This window comes from Mytilus galloprovincialis, chromosome 4, assembly GCF_965363235.1.
Source record: "Mytilus galloprovincialis chromosome 4, xbMytGall1.hap1.1, whole genome shotgun sequence".
Taxonomy (NCBI): Eukaryota; Metazoa; Mollusca; class Bivalvia; order Mytilida; family Mytilidae; genus Mytilus; species Mytilus galloprovincialis.
Window position 1 is genome coordinate 24,302,443 of NC_134841.1, and position 26,736 is coordinate 24,329,178.

General features: G+C 31.2%; 1 long non-coding RNA gene across 1 annotated transcript; it reads right to left on the minus strand.

Moving 5' to 3' along the window:
* Positions 1-22,914: 22,914 nt before the first annotated feature.
* LOC143071674 (uncharacterized) lies at positions 22,915-23,916 on the minus strand. Its single transcript, XR_012976946.1, has 2 exons — positions 23,777-23,916; positions 22,915-23,232 (listed from the first exon to the last, which is right to left on the minus strand). It is a non-coding gene; the product is annotated as an uncharacterized LOC143071674 (long non-coding RNA).
* Between the last annotated feature and the right edge of the window lie 2,820 nt (positions 23,917-26,736).

Sequence of the window (26,736 nt, forward strand, 5' to 3'; positions counted from 1 at the left end):
ATTTTTCTGTCCTAAATTATGTGAACATTATTCCAATGCTACATTTTTTTATGATGCCAACGTAGAACAAATACGTAAGCTCTCGTTGCTGTTAAATAAGACAAATTAGTTTCGTATTTATGTGAATAAAAACATAACTTATCCAACCCTCACCCTTTTCTCCAAATTGTATGCTGTGAATCACAAAATGCACTTACTGTTTAAAAATAACGTCTTTATAATCATAACAGTGGTGTTCATTCGAAAGATTCATTTCAAATACTAACCATGTTATTAAATTTCTTTCAAATCCGTTTCAACGTTCATACATATCGCCCATCATAGTAGAAACAGTTCAGGAATAATGGTTTGATTATAGAAATATTAAAAAAAAAAAGAAAATGTTCAACAGATCTGTATTGTAGGGAAAATTGTAAAAACAAAATTACAAAGATAAAACAATAAGGACAAAAGGAAAAAAATATTTTTGCGAAAACTAGAATAGTGGAGGACCAGAAACGAACCGCTATCCTGTGCTCTATACTTAAAATGAATTGTTCATTCGTCTGACAATAATGACATTTCTTTTTTAAATTGTTAGTTTTAGCATACTTTATTCGCTTATAATATAAAATAATGTCATTTGAATCTGAAACGAGTCAAAAGGAAAGCAAATAGTATCCATCGATAGAAGCTGACAATGACATAGCTAAAATGAAAGACAAGCAAGTTCACAAAGTAATACATAGAAACGTAAAGACTGAACAACACGAACCCAATCAAAAGAACTAATTTCTAATTGAAAGATACGAAGTGTCTGGTAGGGACAAGATTTTTTCTCTGGCTATCATTCTGTAGCATGTGTAGAAGTTTAAAACATTCGGAGCTAATAAACAAGCGTCTTTCCTTATTTGTCCCGTCACTATTTTCGATTAACCCGATATTGGAACTAATGTACACACACATTTTAATTTTACACGTAAAAATAATCTCAGTTTAATCGTAACGATGCATAAACAATTCAAGGTGGAAGAAGACTTTACATGTATAAGTTTGATTAACTGACTTGTGTCTCGTCCCTTTTGTGTATTTTATAAGCGAATAAAGTATGCTAAAACTAACAATTTATAAAGGAATGTCATTATTCTGGTTTCTCATAATTATCGTAAACAGTTCCAGCTATTATATCTGAGTGTTATTGATGAGACAGTACCTCTAAGCATAAAGAGCTTTAAAAAACGCAACAAAACAGGATGTTATTTTCAGAGCAAAGGAAAACTGATTATTTCGACAGAAACTGTTTAGACAACAAAGTGCTTGCTTTTTATAACTGAATATCTTAAAAAAAAATGTCTGTCCACTTTTAATTAAGTAAGAGACCATAAGAAAATGTTATGAAAGATATAATCAGGGCGTGTTTTATGGCGATATAAAGGTAGACTACTCTGTTCATTTTTTGGTCAATAAAAGTAAACGCATTTGCTTCCCTTTGTATGTAGCATGTCTTTGAAATGTCTCTGTGTTTTCATTTCATTCTTCGGAGTATAAAGTTGCATATTATTTTTGTTAGATATTCGTATTTTTAAAGAAATATCTCAATATTTCTTTTTCTACTTTGACTTCAATTTTCGAGAGAGAAAAAAGTTATCTTCCGAGATATTTTTTACATCTCTTATCCAGCTGAACAGCTGGTTCACGGGGGGTAACTTCCTATTATTGGGTATACGGGGATGTGCCAAAAATATGGGTCATAATTTTGCGAGATTTTATATTAAAATGACCCTCCTTTTTAATGACATCCTATATTAAAATGTATTTATGTTTGATAACTGTATATTGATTTGGGGTATGATGTACACACCAATATAACAATCCATGCGTATACATAACGATAAAAGATTGTGTGCACCAAACGATGTCAATTTATATATAAAAACTTAAGGGTAGCTGGTATATTTATGAATTATGAGTGATGATGAGTTAGTGCTTATATAAGCATGGGTCATATTTTAAATATTGTATATAAGTATAGGTCATTCTTCCTTAAATATTTATATAACTATAGGTACTGAATTTCAGTGAATGTTATATTAAAATGGGTACGTTTTTTTAGGCAAAAATGGCACACCCCTACCAAAAAAATCTCGAAGTTACCCCCCACCCCCCCCCCCCCCCCCCCCCCCGTGAGCTGGTTAGCCTGTATGCTATGTTCAGGAACACGGTCACGTCCTCTCGTACAATGAAAGTTAAATTTTAGATTCCATATTGAGAAAATCTATCATGTTGTATGCACACTCTTAAGAATCTGCGAGAGGGCCCATTGCTACGTGTATCTGTTAGCTTGCAAGACTGTTCAGGAGCAAGTCTTAAAAATGTACACTTTATCCCTGAAAAAAATACGTTTTCCTATCTTGATTTTATTTTGTTGTTTATTTGGAAATAATCTATATTGTAATTTGCGATATGCTTTTTTTAATTTATTTTGATCCAGGCTGTCATACCATATTGGCGTTGTAAAGCCGACGAATTTAACCCGCCACTTTCTTTTGCATATCCTGAATAAGATAGTCAGGACAGTAACAGTCCGTCGGTCCAGTGATAAAGTTTTTTCCGGAAGTGGTCGTCTTTGTGGGCAATGGAGTACAATTTGTTTTTAATCATTCTAAACAAAAAAACTGTTATGCATCTGGATTAAAACCAATGTAGATCTTGTTTCTATTTATTTCTCTGAGATTTATTTACATTCTGAAGTCCTGTCGGGTGCTTCTTACTTATTCGGATCCTCTATTGACCCATGAGAACACCGATAACATGTGTCATTAATTATGTCAACTAAGGGGCTGGTTCTGTAATCATATTGATAGTGCGCAGTTATTACTGGGGTTATTTTAGGTCACCTTGGGTATTCATTTAAATATAAATTAAACAAACCCCAATGCACATTTAATTTCAATAGCGTTTTAACATTTGAAAGAAAATTATGTAATATGGCAGTAAATCAAGTCTAAAGTTCGTATCGTCTTCAAGTTTTTATAACGATCTTAAATGTTTTACGTGTACAGTTCACTGTGCATGTATGCACATATCGTTGCATCAAAAATGTCAGGGGCTTCCAGCAGGAGTTTTATAATTTTCTTTCTGAATTAACTTATAATTTGTATTGCACATGTATATAAAAAATCTTTTAAATTTCAATTCGTACTGTATCACTTAAACTAATTTTATTGATTGAAACATTTGATCCAGTAATCGTTACAAACTTTCTATATTATTTTTTTAAAACCTTTTTTGTAATTTACTTTAAGTATTTCGTGTATTTTGTTATGAATTGATCTTTTTAAATGTCTATGCCACTTATTATAGATGAAACAGGACAATTCTGGCCATTCGAAATACGAACTACTTTTCCTTGCGCAATGTTACATGTTTATTGTGATTGATGTGCAGTGAAGTCAAGCATCTGCCCCACCTTTTAGCTTAGGAAACCCGTATGTCAATGATTGTGCCATGAGTCAAGGCCTCTACAATATGTTTAATGAAACTTTGAAATCATTTTAAATTAAAAATGAAACAAAAAGAAGAAGAACTTAAATGTATCTATTTATAAACAACCGTATCACTAATGCAACAAAATTAACTAATTTAAATATGCATAATTCACACATTTTAGAAAGACGGGCCAAAATGGTCGTTATTTAAGACATCTTTGAATGATTTTTTTACTTTAAACGTTGACGATTATTTTAAAGTATATAATTGGGATAATGTATTATGGTAATTAATTCTGTTTTTGCAACAATGTTAACATTTTCAGGATTCCATCGGGATTATTTTAAGATGCAACATATTTTTATGATTACATAATAGTGTGAGTATAATTTGTTTTACTTCCTGGGACAACGATATGTCTACTTTCGGTTTAATTTTAATTTGATTCTAAACCAAAATAAAATTTTAAAAAAATTCTTACTTTTTATTATTTTTATTTTTTTTTTAATTTCTATATCTATACTGTCTGTTACCGTGATAAAGCATTGTCATGTATCTAAATATATATATTATATATATATATATCGCCACATTTATAATTACTTATTAATTTCACAAGCATATTTGTTTCATATTTTTGTCATCATTTTACATCTTAAATATGCTTCAAGTATTTCATTTTATAGTAAACAATATAGATAAACGCATCTGTTTAGTGTACAAACAGTTATCAATTAATTAAATAGTTTTGTAAATAAGAACAGTCGTTGCGACCAATAAATCAAACCTAAAATAATAATTGATTTTAATTACTTTATTGTTATTGATATCTGTAATGTTCTGCGCATTGTTATATCTTAAAATTAATTACAAGAAACAAAATGGAACGTCATAAAAATTTCCGTATGAAATGATTTTATTGTATGCTATTTTATCTTTTTATTGTACTCTTATTCACTATAATGTTGAATTATTGAATGAAATGCTTTATTTTAAACTAATTAAAACAAAATTATGCAACCCTTATCATACATTTATAACTGCATTGTTAAGTTTATATTGTTTGTGATTTAATATGTTTTGCCGGACATATTTTTAGGGTTAAACTGTAATATTTATATCAGAAAACATTAAATTTATTTTCATATATGCATAAATAAATACAAGCATGTGCTGTTGCTTGTGGTGTGCATAATGTATTTATTTGGATCAGCTTTTATATTTACTTTGAAATGCAGGGATGCACTAGTTAAATGAAATTCAATTATTAAGAATACCAGAGTTGATAATTCGAATAAATTTCATATAATAATAAAACACTTTCTCCTTGAACGTAAAATTATGAGAAAAAAAACCAAAGGGATAATTTATTTATGTGTCTCTAACACACGAACAAAACGTAAAAGAAATGGCAAACCCCCTTTATAATGGAACTTGTTAAAACATTGGTTCCTTTATTAAACAGCCATTCTGCTCCTTTCATGACACATTCCCCGTTTCCTTTCTAAATTCTGTTAGACCTGAGGGGCAGCAGTCTAATATTTTATTCCATATGTTCATTTATTATAGAATTGCTATTTCTTTTCTATATATTATTTGTTTTTGTCACAAACTAAATGCATTTATATGACAATATAGAGGTTTATTTATAAATATCACAATTTCAAAGAAGACTCCACGGAATTGCCATCTAAAACATTAAAATAGTTTTTACTGTTTTTTATGATTTCGTACGTCATACGTGAGAATTCGTATATTTTAGTTTCTAAAAATGCGTAAATACAATACCATATACATTTAAGGGTTATTTGCTTTCCATAAATAAATGCACAAGACAAATAAAAAGCAATAGTAGTGCATTCAATTAAACACGCGGGTTAAGTTTACTTGAAGCTATACTCTCTATTAATATTAATTTTTAAATTTTATTTCCAAACAGATTTCGATATTAACTGCCACCAGAGTCATTTAATACCCATAAAATGCACAAATCAATTATATAATAAAATAATTTGTTAACGAAGCGTCTAATGTTTATTTTACATTAACGAAATATCAATATTATCAATTCTGTCAGAGATCATTTTGCATGTTTCATTGTGAATCGAGTGACAGTGACAATACTTGTATACATCAATATCAAACAGATTAAAAAGAAATATGCTTAGGATTAATATATTCTCCTAAAAAAATAAATATAGATTCAGACCTTCTATATGGAACTGAAATAGTACCCCTAAATTATGTTTCCCCTCTAATTCAATAAACCCAAAACGATCACGAAAAACCTTCTCTTTTAAAAATTACCATGTAATTCAAAGAACAAAAATAAATAGTCTAAGAAAACGGATTTTTTTAGATTCTAATTTTCTATTTGAAGCAATGAATCATTTTTCTTATTACAAGGTAATTAGGAATAAACCCTAATGTACACTTTTAAATAATACAATAATCAAACCAAATAGTATTAATGAACAAACCAAATATCGTTAAGTTGATCAAAAGCGGAATGTATATATAGGTTCTTGAACCCGGTAAAGTAAATACTAAATTGTACATGCATGTAGTGAAAATCATGATGGGTTCCTTGCTTAAAAGTAATTTATTCATGTTAAATAAAAAACAGAAGATGACGTAAGATTTCCTGCATGAAACATGCTTTTCTTGATAATTGTCGTAATGCGAAATTTGTATTAAATAAATTATTCTTTCTCTACAAGAAGAAAATCGCAATAAATTACAATAATTATTGTTGCTAGCAAAGGGAAGCTCTTTACATAGGAGAGGTTGTCAGAGCCCTAACTGCTGTCACTAGAAAATATGATATATCTTAGAAAATAAAAACACATAACAGACTATTTAACTTACACAAATATTATTGCACGCAAAATCTTTGCCAAACGTTTGGTTTTTTTTTGTATGGACGTGTGCGAGTGCAGTATTTTCTTGCGCTTTGAAGGAAGGGGTTTACTTGGTTATCTCTGACCCTCCGTCCAATCAATTGTTTGTCACATTTTATGTATGAACTTAACAAACCATATAGCTTCTTTATATACCACGAGCTGAGACCATGAGATACGTGTTCGTTCACATCCATCGTCCACCAACTTCCTGTTTACCAAATACTTAAACATTCTAACACCTTATGGTGATGTAAGAATAGTTTTAAGCATTTATCTAAGCAACTACGAATCAATTCAGTCGAGCATATGTGGTCATTCTTTATTACTAGATACCTTATGGTGCATTTTTAAAACCATCGCTCATCAACTTCCTATATGTACCAACATTGATGTAATACATCTACGGTACCAAATACCTTAGCATGTATATATATATATTATACATATGTTATATATATATAAACGTTTTTGGTACACAGGAAGTCGCTGAAAATAAACAGGATTAAAATTTTGTACTTACGCCGGACGCGCGTTTCGTCTACAAAAGACTAATCAGTGACGCTCGAACAAAAAAAAAGACCAAAAGTTCTTATAAGTTATACCAAATACAGCTAAGATAATCTATTCCTGTGATAGAAAAGCCTTAGTATTTCAAAAATTATCGTTATATTATTGCTGAATTACCCTGGCATTACAGTCGTTATTATAAATATGTCGTGGTATGCGGTAACTGTTCTGAATTTTTGTAGCATTATTTAAGCATGACAGAAGCTTGAATTGATACCAAACTGTACTTTATCTTGATAGATTGGGATCGTCGCAAATCTGTTTTAAATATAAGATGTGCTTTCAGACTCTTTTCTATGCCGTTTGTTAAAAAAAAGTTATAAAGAAAGTATACGAAGTAGATAATACAAAATCATAATCAAAAAGTAATTAAGTATTATCTATCATAAACAATAAGCAGTATTGTCTTAGCTTGGATACATGCTATATATTCCTACTCAGACTTCGTATTCACTTTAAAAGAGAAATCGCAACATTCTAGCAGCTTCATACGGACTTTTTTTTATAACTCACTAAATGAAAGCCTGAATCTGATTTTAAAACTATAATTGGATACGAGTTGTTTTGGAAGTATACTGGTATAAAAACTAGTTCGCTGCAGTGTAGAGCAACGAATTTACAAACATTTCTATCTTTACAATCGAGTTCAATTTCAATATATTGAAGACAAAAGACGGTTAAGAGTTTGTTTATTAATATAATTAACCAAATTTTACGTTTTAATCAACAGGAATAAAAAGCCGCTTATCTTTGACCTTTCATGAGCAGACTGCGAAGCCGTGCCTTCTCCGACATTGGAAATAGCATGCATTAAGTTATAATTTTAGAGTTAAGTTGATAATTCCGGAAATGTGTTTATGAGAAGTATCTACCGGTATTTCTCGATAATCCAGTGATTGAGTTTCCTTTCTCAATTTACTAAGAAGAGGGTGGCCGATAATATGAATAAAGCTATTAGATTAAAGTATTCCTGCAGGTAATATGTTATCCCGTTAAAATATTATACGGACACCATCATGATCATAATGAACAAGGGCGTCACACTAAAACCCCTGTAGAAGAAAGAATTTGTCCTTTGTGCCTCTTAGAAGTAGAAGATGAATTTCATTTCACTTTAAAATGTACAAAACTAAATATAATTAGAGACCAACTGTTTTCCAAAATTAGCGAAATAGTTCCCTCTTTTTTAAATATGACTAATGAAGCAAGATTTAAATTTTTGTATACGTGTGTTGAGACTGATATAATTAGAATTATTGTTAAATTTATAAGCGACATGCACATTTCTAGAAATGCTTTATTAAGCACTAAATAACTTTGTGGTACCACCTCCTCATATAATGTTTATGAAATTGGTATGATATATATATATATATGTTTGTATGTTTGTGTATAACAAATTTGTATTGTCTTGGTATCAATCCTGTAATTTTGGATTTTAAACCAATAAAAATTACTTACTTACTTACTTACTTACTTAATGAACCTCTCTGTCAAATACCTGTGACGCAGATAGCCGTGCATGTGTTCCTCTTTTCGTAGCCATGATCCAATCCTCTTGTCCTGCTTCTCTCGGTTGTTTGGTTGGGTTTATGTTGTTTAATCTTCAGTGTTATATATGTAGTGTTTCGTAAACTACAAGAGTGGTTTGTACCAGATATTGAAAAATGCCTTGTAGCTGGTGACCCTAACATTAATAGATTTTTAGCTTGAGGAAACCATTATATTCAATACTAGTATATGTTTGTGTCGCTTTTCATTTGTACGGTCACTGATGACCTGACTTGGCATTTAAGATGGCAACCAGATCGAAAAAAATCTTCATTTTAAATTTATAATCAGTTCTTTTATTTTAAAAGTAATACGATGCCTCAGACAATGAGTGACATGACCACAGATTGTATATAGAACGATCCAAACCAATTTTTTAAACCTTTTTCAGACTAATTGAGATTGACGCTATACAAAAACATGCAAAGCTATCCTTTTGTTAGGATTTAATCTCTTCAACAGCAGGAAAAGTTCGATGTTTTCTGTGTCGTACCTATATTTAGAACAACCTTTATGCATCCGAGTCCCGTCAAAGTTCTCTTGGTGTCGTACGAATGACCGTCTAGAGCCTCACGGTTTAAAAAACTCAGACAGACACCTTACATCGTACAATTAACACGTTATTCAATCTTTGACCTATCAAAGACGTATCAAAAACTGGTTGTGATGTGTTCTTTAAGATAAACTCTACACTATCGCTTTAATCATTCCTCAATGTAATGGAATAAACGAATAAAGATATCGAAAATTGGACTGATAAACGGAATTCGATAGTCTGATTTCTTATACATTATATGAAGAGACGATCGTATGGGTTTTTCAACATTCTTACGGGTATTCATTTCATTTGTATAGGTTCAATTGTTTAAAACATATTCGTGATGTAAATGTAAAACTGCAGATAAACCTAATAAAAGGCCTTTTGATTTATGAGCCGTAGCCTTTTTAACTTGGGTATTTAACGAAGATACTCCGATATTACTTTTTGGAGGACTATTGTAAAATCAGGGGAATGTTTTTTGGCGTGGAGCTTAATTAATTAAAACATGGTCGCTATTTTCACTGATATTTCATAAAAAACGTTGGACCTACCGCTCTCTTAATTTAAACCACCCTCTTGATCACTGACCGGGAGTAGTATTTTTACTAACGTTAATATATTATGTCGTAGATCACTGTGTTTTCTTTTGTTTTTTAACTGAACTCGTAAATATCATATTGCAAATCAATGACCTAATTCAAATTTATTTAAGAAAGAGATGCCATAATGAATTTATAGTCTAATGGGTTGGCTTATGATGTTTTATCCCATTTTTGTACGTTAGGTAGAACTTTGTGGAAGTAGATCTTTCATCTCAAAAAGAAAAGTAAAAATGGTACATGTACCACTATTCAAATCCAATTTAAACTCACAAATATTTGCATGAAATTGTGAATTACGTTTCTACTGAACCCTTTGAACCAGAAAAGATTTATTTCAAAAGAAGTGGACGATTCATCATAGTGACAAACAAGAAAATAAAGGCAACATAAGTATACTACTATTCAAAAGTCACAAATCGATTAAGCAAACACAAATCCGGGTCACAAACCTTAACCAAGGGAAAAACAGCCATCAACTACTAGAGGAAAACACCGGAATAACAAAAAACACTGCACTGCTACAAAAACAGCCAATTCGAAACCTCACGCTTTTATTACAATTTTAAAACAATACCGCTAATATAACAGGCTATAACGTTAAAAAAAAAAAGTGTTTTCCGTGTGGTTTTCTCTTTTTGGAACCTTATATGTCTTTATATAAGTACCATTCCGTATATGCAAAGCACGTTTTACAAACGCCACTAATTTTACATTTCCCATGCAAACGAAACATGCAACTGAAAAGATTGCCAACAATTAGAAAAGATAATGTTCTACCTGAATTCCATGAGGTCGTAACATATGAATAAGTTCACCATTAAGTCAAATAAAACTTTAAAATTTTAATGATACATAATAATGTAAAACAAGGCAGCAATTACAAAGTTCTTCTCGAATTAAATTCCCTATAATGACTAGATTATCACTGAAAATTTGTATAGCTACAAAAAATAATTGATCTTAAAGTTACAAGCTAATTAAGACAGCAATATAGAATAAGTAAGTTTTTAACGTATTTAGGAAGGGGTGACTAGGCACTTCATAGGTAATAACACTTTTTTAACATGGATTCCTAAATGGCACATGCAATGTCAAACCATAGTGATTCATTGAATTTTGTATTCATTGATAAGTAAGGTCTGTGTATGGAGCCTAATTTCTGCTTTGAGGATATATATACTAACCTTGAGCCTGCATGTTCTTATACATGGTATGTCACGTGATCAATGAACAGATTTTTAAAAATATACTAACTAGGAACCAATGCATTGCCGAGAGTGAATTACATCATGGAAAAATCATGAAAAAATATATATTCCTTTTATTAATATGTTATATTTAGTGAGAGACAGAGAGGATTTCTTGGTCGTTAAAAAGCCTTCCAGAATTTGGATATCCGAATTATAAGTTTATCCCTGTTTGGGCTTCGAAGCTTTTTTGTTCTTTGCAAATGGACACATTGATAAACAATACACATGAAATGTAAATCCTAAAAAAAAACCTTTACTTCCCAATGCATGGTTAAATGGCTATGTTATTATGGTATTCATGTTTTGAGTAAGTCATCTATAACATTAATAAATTGAACGAAATAATGAGAGAAAAATAGTGTTATGAAACTATGTTTTTTTAAATCCTTTTTATGTAACTCATATTTTACGTTAGAAAATATTTGATAACTATATAGTTTTCGCTGAATGAACCAAAAGTTGTGTTTTACTGGGAAAAAAACTTTCGTGGCATTGTAACATATTGCCAAATGTTTTTGCTTGACAAGATCTTTCGTAGCAGTGTAACATATTGTCATTAAGAGACGACTTACTCAATGAGAACTCACACAACCATAGTGTTGTATTTTATTACATGAACATTTATGTAACTAATGAATATCTCTGAATGCTTTTTTTTCTCAACATTAAATTTCTGTACCGTTGAAAGTTGCTCGTAGACGGTACAGTGTGTGGACTAGTCGAACCTGTATTATCTGAACCAAAGTCTAGTATGTTCATGTTGTACTTGCATAACATAACACCATAAAAGATCACGCAATATTTTCTAAACAAGTAGATAATTACATGTAATATCTATCAATTATGTTTCATAAAAGACTTCATTTTTTACAACATACTCATGTTTAAGTGCTGTAGTTGCACTTGGAGGGTTCTGCCAATTTATTTTATTTTTTTTATTTATTTATATTTCAATTGTTTCATTTTATTTATTTTATTTATCTATTTATTTGCCCTTATTTTTTTCTGTTGTTAGCCAGACCGATTGGCCCTTTGTGTCATGTAGTTTGTTAAAACTATGAATGGATACAAAATGTTGAACTTGGACACATTTTGGGAAATTCAACATGTTCCGTTTCTTAATTTTCGGTCAAATAGATATATAAAATAAAATGGATACCGAAAATTAAGATATTGTCTAGCTTGTCTGTATATAATTGACCCATCATGTGTACAAACCTAGTTCAATTTTAAAGAAGTGTTCGTTAACAAACCGATAAACTTCTTGTAATAAATATATATATAATTTTAATATTTATCATTTGATTATAATAGTAATAATGATAATAAATATAAATTAAATTATTAATTTTGATTTCCAAATTTATGCACACAAAAAAATATAAAATTCAACATTATCATTTGGTTATTACAAATTGTGCTGAATTTGTCTAATTTTGTGCACAGCGATTAGCAAAACGAGAAGTCTGAATGTACAAAACTAATTTAATAGCTATACATGTATTATGATCCTCATTGCATTGTTTTCAAATATTTCTTTACTCACAAACATAAAATCCAGCATTTTTAATAATGAATAAATGCAAGATTTGATTCTAGAAGTTTTTTTAAGAATATATTTATTTCCTGTTCTATTTCAATTGTTCTGTTAATTAAGGCATATGATTTATCCTTTTGTGAATTGTATTTAGTAATGTCAGAAGTGTAATGAGTATGTCTTCTCATATCTAATATCATTGTATATACCTCCTCAGAAGTATTTCTAAAAGTTATTATAATAATAATTATTATCATGTAGATATAATATAATGAATTGAAAAAAAGAAGTTTATAATTATGACATAACAAAATATACATTTATTGACATTTGGTTTGACTAGACTTGGTAGGTCGGGTTTTATTGTTTTCAAATTATTAATAAACGCGATTAACATTTCGTATCCCATCTACCTTTCTCTCTTACCAAAGTTTGCATAGGATGGTTATTTGGCTCAAAAACATATCTGACCAATTGTCCGAAGATTTCTTTTATTGTTATGGTGTTGTTATTTATTTTCTGTTCTTGTTTCATAAATTCCAATAGGGAACATATATTACATTATTGTAGTAATCAACCAATTTTCAAGACGTTTCGTCATAGGCCTTCTTCAGTTTCTTTATTTTCTTTTGGAAAATTGGTTTATAACTACAATAATGTATTTTCTATTCGCCATTTTTTCACATTAAGATAATGAACGAAGGTATACTATTGTATTTTTATATTTTAATAATATAAGATACTTTGCACTTTCCTTCCATTTTCATCTTCAATTTAGAAAAAAAAATTTCGAATACATTTATATAAAACCAAGAAAATATAATATTTTATGGACAATAAATGGTTCGTTTTTTGTTTCTGTTGACATATAACTTTTTAGAACATCGGGTCTAAAATCTAGTTAAATGGCAGGCCACCTAAATAACATCCCATTTTAGTTAATTAATCTACCGTAATCGCTTTAATGACCCACGTCCCTCAACCTCTGACCTTTTCCCCAGTATGTCTCTGCTTCTTACTAATAGTGTGCATTCTTATGCAAAATATATGCATAATGCTACCAATTAATCTGTCAAATCCTATGAACTAGTCTTTTATCAATTGCAAAATGTCGACTTTCTTACACATAAGTTCGAAGATCCAAATTTATCATCTTGGAAACGTCTATTTCCTTTATGTTTTTTTCACGGAAAGTTGAAAAGATGCATTTGTCATTTTCAATTATTCATAAAAAATATATGTGTATATGACATTTTTGATCATGATACAAATTAATGGAAACCTTCCCTAAGGACTCTGTAATTTACGATGCAATGAACTTCATCAATGGCAAATTGAACCGTATTAGGGAGTCCGTGTTATGGCAATTTTACACATTTGCCCGTAATACTTTTCATGTCGAAAGGCCTAAATCACATGTCTCTATATTAAATCGAATTTCATCAGAAAATTGCTAGGCTCTTATCAATCAATTGGTAAAAAATGAAGATAATAATGTATAGGATGGTTGCCAATGGGCTATAATGCAGTTCTAATTTTGATCAATTGTATGTCGCATATTTCTGTTTTGCTCTTCAAAATGTAATTATAAGGCGAAAATATTCATTTTGAGAGAAAGGACGGTATCATTTTATTTTTAATGTTAATCAATTCTGTTTTGACAGATCCTATAAAAGCTTTTGTGATATCTCGTTAGTTTTTCTATCGTTTTATAATAAAATTAATATTCTGGTTTAAAAGTGTCCTCTTCAGTTTTATGAAAATCTTTGATTTCGATGTTTATATGAGAAGAGAAACGTCATAGTTTCTACTGTTCATATATATAAATAGAGAGTTTAAGGATGCGGAAATAAAAAAACTAGAATATAAATGAAACTTAACCTGATCAGCACAATAATGTCATTATGTACATATGATATTTCACGTACTAAATTTAATTAATTAAAATTTATTTGCATTTACATTTATAGTCTAGATGTAGTACATGTATTAAATGACAACAATTGTTAGTAAGTGAATTGAATATTAATTCAATTAAGACCCTCTGATACCAAAATGGTAATATTTTATTTAACTTTTAATTAAATTTGTTCAAATGTAAAATCAAATATATTTTATATTTAACTTCGGGGAAATATTTAGAATCAGTTAAAAGGATAAAAACAACATAACAAGTGATTATGCATTACAAATGAACTCGTAAAAATGTTGCTGAATTCAGTTTTAACGTTTATTCGTCAATGGAAAGGAGAATAAAAAAAAAGGCTAGACGTAACCACAATCTGAATACCAAATGTAAATGACCTGACAGTGTGCATGATTTTTGGTTAGCCTTCATTCATATTTCATTGAAACCGCTTCAGGCCAACTTCTGTTATGTCACAATTTGAGATATTTTACAATGTTCATTTCCCCTTTCCTACAAATAATGTTTCATGTTTTCTCGTCACGTGGACAGAGGTTAAACATCAACATAAAAGGTTTTGCATCCATTTATTGATATAACTATCAATATAATTTATTGTTTATATACATGCACTATGTCAATGCGTTCTCATCAAAGAAGATATTTGAGGTTTTGGACGTTTATTTGTTGATATTGTTTGACATTATTTGATCCTAATGTGTGACCCTATTGTTTCGCTGTTTAAAAAAGTTATGACGTGTAGGAAGGACTTCGATGTGCAAAAAAACAAATAATAACTTTTTGAAAATTTGAAAATTTAACTTTTATGGCATGAATCCTGAAAATAAAAAAAAACTCTATCACTATATTGCGCGTCTGCTATTCTGGATTTACTTCATCTGGAGCACTCAAACCACAGTATGTGAAAGCGAGGCTGAATAAAGACGTGAGAAACATAAAAGAGCTATATGACAAAAAGAAAGGAAATTTAGAAAACTATACTATAGGTTATCTAAAGTCTTGGGGCAAAAAAGTTTCACCTATTGGAAATTCCACTATTATTTCATACAAATAAACTCATTATAGATACCAGGATTGAAATTTTGTATTTGCGCCAGACGAGCGTTTCGTCTACAAAAGACGCACCAGTGACACTCGGATAAAAAAGTCTATAACAGCCAAATATATAAGTTGAGGAGCATTAAATATATGTCATAAAAACATATTTTTCAAAATACAATCAGAAACTATAATTCAAAATTTGTAATGTTATTATAAACTCGTGAATGTGTACAGTTTTGTATGGTTATTATAACAAAAACATTAAGACATGTCATTGCTAAGAAATCATTATGTGTATGCAAATATTGAAATTTAGTGCCATTATTTCCTCGTGCAGAATTTTATATTTGTCTTTGAACTATAATAGTGATTTTCCATGAAAATGTAAATCATAAACAATTTCATAATTATTTCAAGAAACTGCATCTACGAGTAGCATTGGCTAAGGCTTTCAACTTAAATGTTTTTAATTTCTTCAACAAAAATTCGGAATCTCTACAATAACAGCTTACAGTATATGTCCTAACATTTATAATAATTCGTGGAAATACAGTTCTCTTGTGCAGTACTATACTCAGTCATCTTACACTTTAAATATCAACAGTGTGTTTATTAATTGCATGAGACAGATTCAACCAAAGATCGACGACAAATGTAAGAGCAAAGTGTTTTACAGAACATTATACATAAATTAAAAAAATCATTTAAAACCTCTCCAAAAACTGAGATAAACTGGATGTTAAGTATAACCTGTTCAATATATTACACCCTCTATGTTATCTACGTGTATATGAACGGGATGATTTGTCGTGAATTTCATTTTTTTAACATGTGACACTATGATGGAACTTAATATTTAATCAATTATTTAGTTAATTAGTAAATAATAACTATATGCAGACATTAATTGTTTTTAAACATCTCATCACCATTCAGGTATTGTAGTAAAGGATATATTACTCTCTCACTGCTTCAATGACTTGCTTTCCGCATAATAATAAGCCACAAGAGGGAAACGCATACACCCTCATCAGTGGTACCTGACGATACTCATCTCTTATCTCATCGGGGTCGCATTGGCTTCTTTGTACTTAATTTAGGCCGATTAGATCTGGTTTTTGATAAGTTATATAATAATATGTAGGTCTTTTTCAATTTCATGTCATCTTGTAATTAGCACTGTATAACAGGAACTTACATGATCTACTAGTAATTGACGCTGTATTTCTATTTCATGTTACACACACAAAGCTGAAACTTGTTTTCATGAACAGTTATCGTAAAAAAATGTTCATGTTCCTTCTTCTAAAATATGAGTGCTTAACATCGAAGTGGTAAATGCCAATATACAAGTCTTTGGTTTGATTAATATAAGTACGACTACAAATACAATTCATGTAAACAAAAAGACAATCAGCGTCATATTTGAACTTGCTTTAGAGACTATTTACTATAGGCATCTAACTTCTTTGATTCTTTCATCAATGTTTAAAGCGGAAAGAATAGACCAGCGCTTGACTACTTGTTTTTGGCATACTATACAAATAATTATGTGGCGGAGCTTGTAGATACAGGGATTGGTATATGGAAATACATGTATACAACAACTCAGAAACAAAATAAATTGAAATCTGAATCTTGATGAAATGTATGAGCTTTCTATGCTATCACCAGAGGCTTAACAATCGATGTAGCCTACCCTTTTGCTATACCCAATATATTTTCTTTGTTAGCGTTGGATCTTAAACAAATGATAACAACCAATCAAAAACTAGGTTATTACAACAAACAACCCACCAAAAAGACATACGAACATGTAAACAAAAGATAATATGTCTTACGACAATCACCTACTGAATTTTAATCAAACAACTTCTGCCACGAGTTGATGCTTAAATTACGTTGATACGTTGTACCCCTAAAACATGTTCTCTTCTGGAGAAATCATAGAAATAGATGTATTCCTAAAGATACTATAACAAAATATGATTCAGAAAAACAACACTTAAAAATGTCTACAGAAGACATTTTGGACAATTAAACACTTTACATACTATATTGCATATAACCAACGGTCTGTTATATTGGTAATTCGTTAGTTGGTATTTATTGACTTGTTAGTTGTTTAATGTTGATGTTCTGCTGCCTTACTGACGATTACCCATCAACCCTAAATGTTTGATATTCACATGTATCCTGCCACGCATGTTCTTTACTGACATCTTGCTTCATAGTCACTGTGGTGTTACCCTTTTGTCTTTGGGATTCCATTGTGGGGATACATACATATCAAGTATATAAAAATAAGAGGATGCGGTATGATTGTCAATGGGTTAGCCCTCCACTAGATATCAAATGTAAGTCTCTTATTGTACAGTTGGAAAATACACAAGTATTCATTTTCACATGGCTAACATAGTTAGACTCAGTTTGAGGTTCATATAATTTTAACCTTTGTATATTTGATTCTGGGATTCTGAGAATGGGTGCAAGTTTTCTAATTTTGAATAACGTCATAATCTTCAGACGAAGTCTAGATCAGTATTACAATCAAGATATGCATCAACAGATTTACTGCAATGCGATTTGTTGTGGTACTGTCTTTTTGTATTGTAATTTCTGCCATACGAATTGATAAAAGCTGCAACAATTACCGCATTTTATTATTATACGAATATTTATATCTGGGTAATGACTCTTGTATGGCAGAAGAAGGACTTGCAAATTGCTTCGGACATTCAGGACATTAAAATTAATATAACTCAAAGTGTACTTTGAATAACTGTCACATGCTATAGGAGTCTTCCTAACCATGTTTCTGTATATTGAGATATATGCATTTTTAATGCATAGCATATTATCACATAAGAAACACAAATGAACTGTGAAGTTTCACGCAATGTATACTCAGTACATGATACCAAAAGGCTACTTTTCTACAAAATAACACAACAGAAACGAACAATAAGGAATAGTGAAAACAATATTGAACTACGTAATACATTATGTAAAACATGATCAGCCAGGTGAGGAAGCAGTTCCATTTTTGACGTTATTTTTCGTCGAAAATGGGCCGTATCTCTCTCTTCTCGTATTTATTTGTATTGTAGTCCTGTATTATTATGTTGTCATTTTAATGTTATATTTAACAATGCCATCAAAGTGCGAGGTTTGGCATGCCACAATACCAGGTTCAACCCACCATTTTTTCTTTAAAAATGTCCTGTACCAAGTCAGGAAAATGGCCATTGTTATACCACAGTTCGTTTCTGTGTGTGTAACATTTTTACGTTGTGTTTCCGTTGTGTCGTTTGTTTTCTCCTATATTTGAGTGTGAATTCACATCACTATAAGACGTGTCACGATACTTTTCTATCCCAAATTCATGTGTTTGGTTTTGTTGTTATATTGGTTATTCTCATCGGATTTTGTTTAATGCTTAGTCCGTTGCAGTGTGTGTTACATTTTAATGTTGTGTCGTTGTTCTCCTCTTAATATTTAATGCGTTTTCCTCAGTTTTAGTTTGTTACCCCGATTTTGTTTTTTGTCCATAGATTTATGAGTTTTGAACAGCGGTATACTACTGTTGCCTTTATTTATTCAGTATTACATATTCCTTGCTTGATGCAGACACATACATATTGTCAGGGTTTTGAATATTTGTTAGCGTCGCCCCTCCCTTGATCTGGGACAGTAGTGTACCAAGACAACACAGGTTAACTGAAAAAAAAATGTTTGAAAAGGATTTTTTCATCCGATCGGTACTTAGAACAAACACAAATTTTAAAAAGGGTGAGAAAAACACATTTTTACCAAACTTAGAGACTATTCTTACTACTAGAAATTATTATACCTCCTGACTTAAATGTAATTCACTGCATAACTCCGACAGACTTAGTGTAAAACTCACACGAAATCTAAGAAAAGCAAGGTAATGTACCAGAACAAAATAAAGGTATCGACATGAGGTAGGATGATATGTGTTATTCACTGGATAGCAATATTATACATATTTAGTTATGCATAAAATTGAAGATAAAATCTATGTAAGTATAGCGATACAAACTATTTACAAAGATTTTACAATAATGAACAATAAGTTTATATGACCGTATCTTCATGAACGATTTATAAGCAACATCACTGAATTTATGAGAATGTGATGTCACATTGTCATAAGCTTTCTACGATTATAATTATCTGATCACCTTATTTGTACTAACATGAGCACGACGGGTGTCAAGGGCGGATCCAGCCATTTTAAAAAGGGGGGTCCCAACCCAGGACAAAGAGGGGTTCCAACTATATGTCCCAATTCAAATGCATTGATCGGCCACAAAAAGGGGGTTCTAACCCCCGGACCCCCCACCACCCGCCACCCCCCTGGATCCGCCAATGGGTGCCACATGTGTAGCAGGATCTATTTACCCTTCTGGAGCACTCCTCTTCCCGACTTTTGGCGCGGTGTATGTGTTGCTCAGACTGTAATTTTCAACGTTATGTTTTGTATTCTGTTCTTTGTCGTTGTGGTTTTGCCATGGTGTTGTCAGTTTGTCTTCGACTAATAAGTTTGAACATAACTTTAGTATCTTCCACCTCTTGTCTACATGTACAGCCCAGACTTCCACCTCTTGTCTACATGTACAGCCCAGACTTCCACCTCTTGTCTACATGTACAGCCCAGACTTCCACCTCTTGTCTACATGTACAGCCCAGACTTCCACCTCTTGTCTACATGTACAGCCCAGACTTCCACCTCTTGTCTACATGTACAGCCCAGACTTCCACCTCTTGTCTACGTGTACAGCCCAGACTTCCACCTCTTGTCTACATGTACAGCCCAGACTTCCACCTCTTGTCTACGTGTACAGCCCAGACTTCCACCTCTTGTCTACATGTACAGCCCAGACTTCCAACAACTCTTCGGAAATAAGAGAAAAAATATTAGAAATCCTAAACTTTATAATTTTGCAGTTGTGCCCAGGTTACGTAAACTGAAATTAAAGAATCTTCAATAAAGAGACATTGTATGTCGAAATGCGCATATTGCACAATAACAGTGGTAGCGGTAGCGTTTAATGTTATTACTGTCAGTGGGTCAATGTATTTGCTAATGGACTGTTTGTCTCAATTAGTCACTATTGAAATTTGTTGTTAAAGCTTTGATAAAACTCAAAAATCATTTTAAATTTAGGAATATTTATGCATTATGAATAACTCTTGATCATTAGTTGGTCTTTTTGAAAGTCATCTTTAACGGTTTAGAATTTTTTTGATCAACATAAACTCCTTCAAGTAAGATATTTTGTGTTGTACACAAAACTAAGCTGAGATGGGTATATATTTTCAGATTATATGCAATCGATAACACACTGTCATCTTTTAAACGAGTATATAGACGAGGGTTTGTCGTTGCTTTTGTCTGACACAATTGTGCTTCGTATTTTGTTTTTATATAGGAAAAAATACATCAAAGAAGCTGGGTATCCACATATGAAGGATACGGTGACCGATGTCTTAAATCTTATATAAAATAAAGTAATAATTTTGAAATAATCAAAATTGTAAAAATTTAGTTGTTAATATTTAGGTTAACAGTAATAACAATCTGAAGTTTGTGTTGTATTATCTGTTTTCATACATGTACGTGTATAGCTATTACTTCTGAGAAGAAGTCGAGTTCGTAAATGATCAGTCATTCTTATTCGTAAAACTCATAAATTGTTAAGCTGAAATATATATTTTGTCGTTCCACTGAAAATAATGGTGCAAAATTTGTCTCTTTGAAGTTAAGGTTTTACGAGTTACATAATGTTTTGTGAAGTGATATACATGTCTACACTGTATGCAAATGCAGGGACCTTTGACCTATTAAACGGTAATTAAATCAATTCTGTTTATTTATTACGAACTATGGATTATATCACCATTAAATAATTACAGGGCCATGCTAGAACGAAAGAAAGGGAGTGTTAAGGTTATACATGCACGAATAGACTAAATGCTGCAGGAAACAAGACCAACTAAGGTACAAGCTAATACAAGAATGCTCGCAGGAAACAAGACAAAATAGGGGATAAGCTAATACAAGAATGCTCACAGGAAACAAGACAAAATAGGGGATAAGCAAATACAAGAGCGAATAGATAGAATGCTCACAGGAAAAAAGACAAAATAGGGGATAAGCTAATACAAGAATGCTCGCAGGAAACAAGACAAAATAGGGGACAAGCTAATACAAGAATGCTCACAGGAAACAAGACAAAATAGGGGATAAGCTAATATAAGAGCGAATAGATAGAATGCTCGCAGGAAAAAGACAAAATAGGGGATAAGCTAATACAAGAACGAATAGACTTAACAAGACAAATATGGGATACGCTAATACAAGAACGAGTAGACCGAATGCTGGATGAAAGAATACAAATTAGGGGATATCATACAAGAACGAAACGATCGAATGCTTGAGGAAACAAGACAAAGGTTAAACAAAAACAAATAGACTGAATGCTATAGGGAACAAGACACAGAGGGGGATACGGTCAGAATACATCAAGTATACTTGTAGAAAAATTGCGAATATATACTATGTATCCCTGGCTGCTCACTGAGAGAAACTAATGATGTGTATGTTCATTCTTCCTGTAAAGTAGAATGAAAACATTGGCAAAGCATAACAGTTCTTTAAGTACTAAAAAGTTAGATTTTTTTTAATTAAAAAGAATACTAGTTCTATTAATCTTTTTTCTTTAATTCTATAGATTTGTGTTATCCCTACATTTATACAGTTAGGAGAATGACTATTTTTGCAATAAAAGCTCCAGTAGTTACATCAAATGGCTAGTTGATATTAGAAATCACCAACGCACCTTTATCCATTACTCTAATTTGAGTAAAAAACTAAAGTAAAACTTACAAAACTCAAACATCATTAGCAAAAAAAATTTTGGAACAGCAAAGCCAAAAAGGACTTAAACATCAAAACAACTGTTATAGCTCTCATTCTTTCAGGGTCAATGGAAGCTCAAATGTTAAGGACTAAATTGTTCTACATAACATTTCCGTGTTGCTACATTACCATCTTATATTACCATCATATAGCTCCTACTGTTTCTAAGCTTTTTGTGCTTTTTTGTTAAATATTGTTTTTTGGTTTGTTTTGAGATTGTGACACAGACTGCAGTATCCATATTTTGACTATTTTCCCTATATGTCTGTTTTGTTCACGCATCGTTCAAATATAATGGACTTTATGCGACTGTCATACAAGTAAGAGGTTTAGTTCTATAAAACCAGGTTCAATCCACCATTTTCTACATTTGAAAATGCCTGTACTAAGTCAGGAATAATACAGTTATTGTACATTCGTTTGATGTGTTTTATCATTTGATCAGTTTGTTATTTGATTAGGGACTTTCCGTTTTTGAATTTTCTTCGGAGTTCAGTATTTTTGTGATTTTACTTTTTTCTTACTCATCACTGACTTTTAAATATTTCGGTTTTAGACAAATAAACCAGTCAAAAACACTTGTTTATGAAACTTTCTATGTTTCTATCATAGTATAAAGTTTATGTTGGAGTATATGCATTTTCTCCCGTGTGCACTTCAAGTAAAGAGACCTTTGTGCAATTCTTCTTTCGCTTTATTTCAGGTTGGCAACCATTCCCTTGCAACAAAGTTGTACGAGGAATAGTGATGTTGCGTCCGTCCTTTACAATATATTTGGAGAATACTGTAGATTCCCTGGTCTGCAATTTATATGCCTTTCTTAATAACTTGTCACGGCTATAGCCTTGGGAAATGCTTGTTGGAACCTCTGAACCCTTGTTTTTCTAAAGGCAGAGCTGTAATAACGAAACAAAACATTCAAATTATGTGAACGTCTGATGGGTTGCTCCTGTTTGATTTTCATTATATACTTTTGATCATTTCGGTTTAGAGGGTTGTAAGGTTTTCAGATTATACATGGGAAGAAACTGGTGTACTATTTATCAAAGCGTATATGTTTTAACAATAATCTATACAATAGAAAAATCACCTCGATGTAGCCTGTGTGTGTAGAGGTGGTGTAAATCAAACACCAATTAATCAATACAACAAAAATAGTAATATCGATGTCCTCGTATGTGCTTTCTAACAGACAAGAAGTGAAACGTCAAATTTGTATTTATACTATCTGATAGTATACAATTACACAGATCACTTAATTGATAACGTGAAGAATTCTTCGTCCTAGTTTTTTTTATTGAATTATAAATGCATGCGCAATTTAATACGTTGTTTGAGAAAAAAAATATGTAGTAAAATAATTCAATTGAAAATGAGGTTAATCATAAATTAATAACTGATCAAATAAAATGAAAGTTTTAGTGTTTACTTGATAGTTACCTGTCAGTAGAAATCACTTCAGACGAACATTCAAGGGCATGGTTAGAGTGCCGTCTATATTTTCCAGGTCAAATTATGTAATGTAATATATGATAACGTGTGTTGTGTCTGGGTTCAAGACGCTGACAGCCATATTATATCTATAAATACGTTATACGTACCTGTTCAAAAGCTTGCGGCAGATGTTCCACTTGGCAAAGCTACAGGATGTACATTAGATAACTTCAACTTATACTCAATGTATTTTATATATCAAAGATGAAAAGAAACATTTTCATGAAACCTTAGCAATTCTGTGGTAAAATGGAACGAAAAAAGTATCATGCAAAGTTCGATGTTAACGTCAAACATATTTTAATGGATTGTTCTCCAATACGTGTCTGAAAAATAGATTCTTAATGATTGTTGCAAAAAATTAAATTGCCGATAGAAAAACTTGTAAAGAAGTACAATAAGTAAAGGAAAAGTAATTTCAGTTACAATTGATTACAACAAACTTTTCACTTCTCCAGGTTTTACAAGGCATAACTAACACATGCATACACTTTTATGTTCAGTCAAGTTTTCGCAAATTTTCTACCATACATACAGAGCATTATCTACTTGAACAAATGTCATACAATCAAGTTTGTACGAGGAGGATGGCACCACACAACACTTCATAGTTACTTTTGTCATGTCACGATCTATTGTACAACTTGGCATAATGACATATCGTAATGGAAAACGTTCAATCGATGTATCTTTACATTGCCTTCTACTTCATTTTTTTTTATTTTAAAACAACATTTCAAAAACATATTTTTGTTCAAAACAACTGTTCAAAAACACATGTCCTCATTTACAGAATATTTAGTTATGTTTAAAATATATTGCTTATTTAAGACATTTTGGTACTAACTGTACACATAATCATTTCAGCTACTAGTATGTTTAAGTCCGCGTTCAGCTTTAGTTGCTCCAGTATGCAAGCGTTCAGTTCTAATTGCTCTATCATGTACGCGTACAATTCTAGTTGTTGCAGCATGTACGCGTTCAGTTCTTCTTGTTCCATCATGGACGCGTGAGGGGTTATCCTTCACATTGATGCAGGGATGCAGTTCATAGAATCGTGTTCAGATTTACCGTTAAGTAGATTATCATGTACGGCTTCTAGATGCTTTGCTTGAAAAGTCCAAAGGTACTGCATTAGGTATATGTTTAGTTTAGTTTAGTTTAGTTTATTAATTAATACACTCAGACACACAGTGTGTGCAACAAGAGCAACATAATATATATAGTATACAAAATGATAAATTGGTCAACAAATATTACAAATATATGAACGGTACTTCATATCTTAAGATTTTCTCAGTTGATCTTTATCAAAAACTCTTTAAAACAGCGAAGATATTTACATCTTTAGTGTTACAGGCATTGGCAAAAGTTCAGCAAAGTAGGAAGATGTTTTTAAAGGGTCAATCCAAAACTATAAGTTAAATAATGACACACGCTACAATTGCCTAAGAGGGAAAATAAACAAAACGACAACAGACCACAAAACATTTACCAAAAATTTGGAGCAACATTGAATATGACTTAATAAAAGAATGGAGTTTTCGCTATATGCTGTATGTTGTTCTTCAATCACACAGTCTGGTGTTTGTATACAATACAATACAATACAATATTTTATTAACGTTTCACCTTTTACAAAGCAATACATAACACATAGATTAAAACAAATTACACATATGTAAAAGCCATTCATATAGAATTATGAGAGACTATTATTTACACATTGTACATTAATTAAAGTTTTTGAAATATTTTTACAACAAGTCTTAAATGTTCTCTGTTTTTTTTTTTTTTTGTTTTTTTTTGGCATTGTAATTCTGTACCAATCTACTTTTGCTACATGCAATGGTGATTTCGATTTGTCTGAAAAGACAATGAACACTTTGACTTTCTTAAAGACTGAATATTTTATAATTTTCAAAGGGGACAAAAATGTTGCTTAGCATTTTTTTCGCACACAGTTTTTAAAAGTAAAATTTTATAGGTAAAATGGAAAAAAGTTTTTTTTTTAAAACGACTTTGATATTTTATCCTTATAGGTCCTTAATTGCTTCATTGTGTAACATTAAAGTTTCCATATTGAAATGTAAATATATAGAAATATAAAATGAGAAGATAAACTCATCAGAGACACCAGAATTGAAATGTTATATTTGCGCCAGACTCGCGTTTCGTCTAAAAAGATTCATCAGTGACGCTCAAATACAAAATTGTTAAAAAGGCCAAATAAAGTACGAAGTTGAAGAGCATTGAGTACCATTGAGTACCAAAAATTCTTAAAAGTTTTGCTAAATACAGCTAAGGTAATCTATTCCGGAGGAAGGAAAGCCTGCGTATTTCAAAGATTCAAAGTTTATAAACAGTTTATTTATATTTATGAAAATATCAATAATAACTCAAGTCAACACAAAAGTACTGACTACTGAGCTGGTGATACCCTCGGCGAATTTAAACTCCACCTGCAGTGGCATCGACCTTGTGCTTGTACAAGGATTTTCAAGTTATTCAATGGTCGAAGTCTGTTATAAAATGGATGCAATTTGTGCCCAAACTGTTATAAAATGGATGCAATTTGTGCCCATCGGAATACCTACAATTTGTCAATAATATTCAATGCCGAAAATTACATGAACGTTCTCAAGAAGAAAGTTTACAACTTTAACCATCTCATCACAGTTCTATTTAGTATATATCTCGGAAATTTTCATTTTTTTTTTCATTAGAAGAAGTAAGCTTTAAATGAGCTTATCAGTAAGTTACGCCATTGCATGATCTTATAAAATTGCTATGAAGTTACTAGAACTACTGGATTAAAAAGGATCGAAATATTTCTGAAATTATAAAATTTCATAAAAGCTATCAAGGAGTATATCGTGTTAGTAAAATTCGAAAACCATGAATCA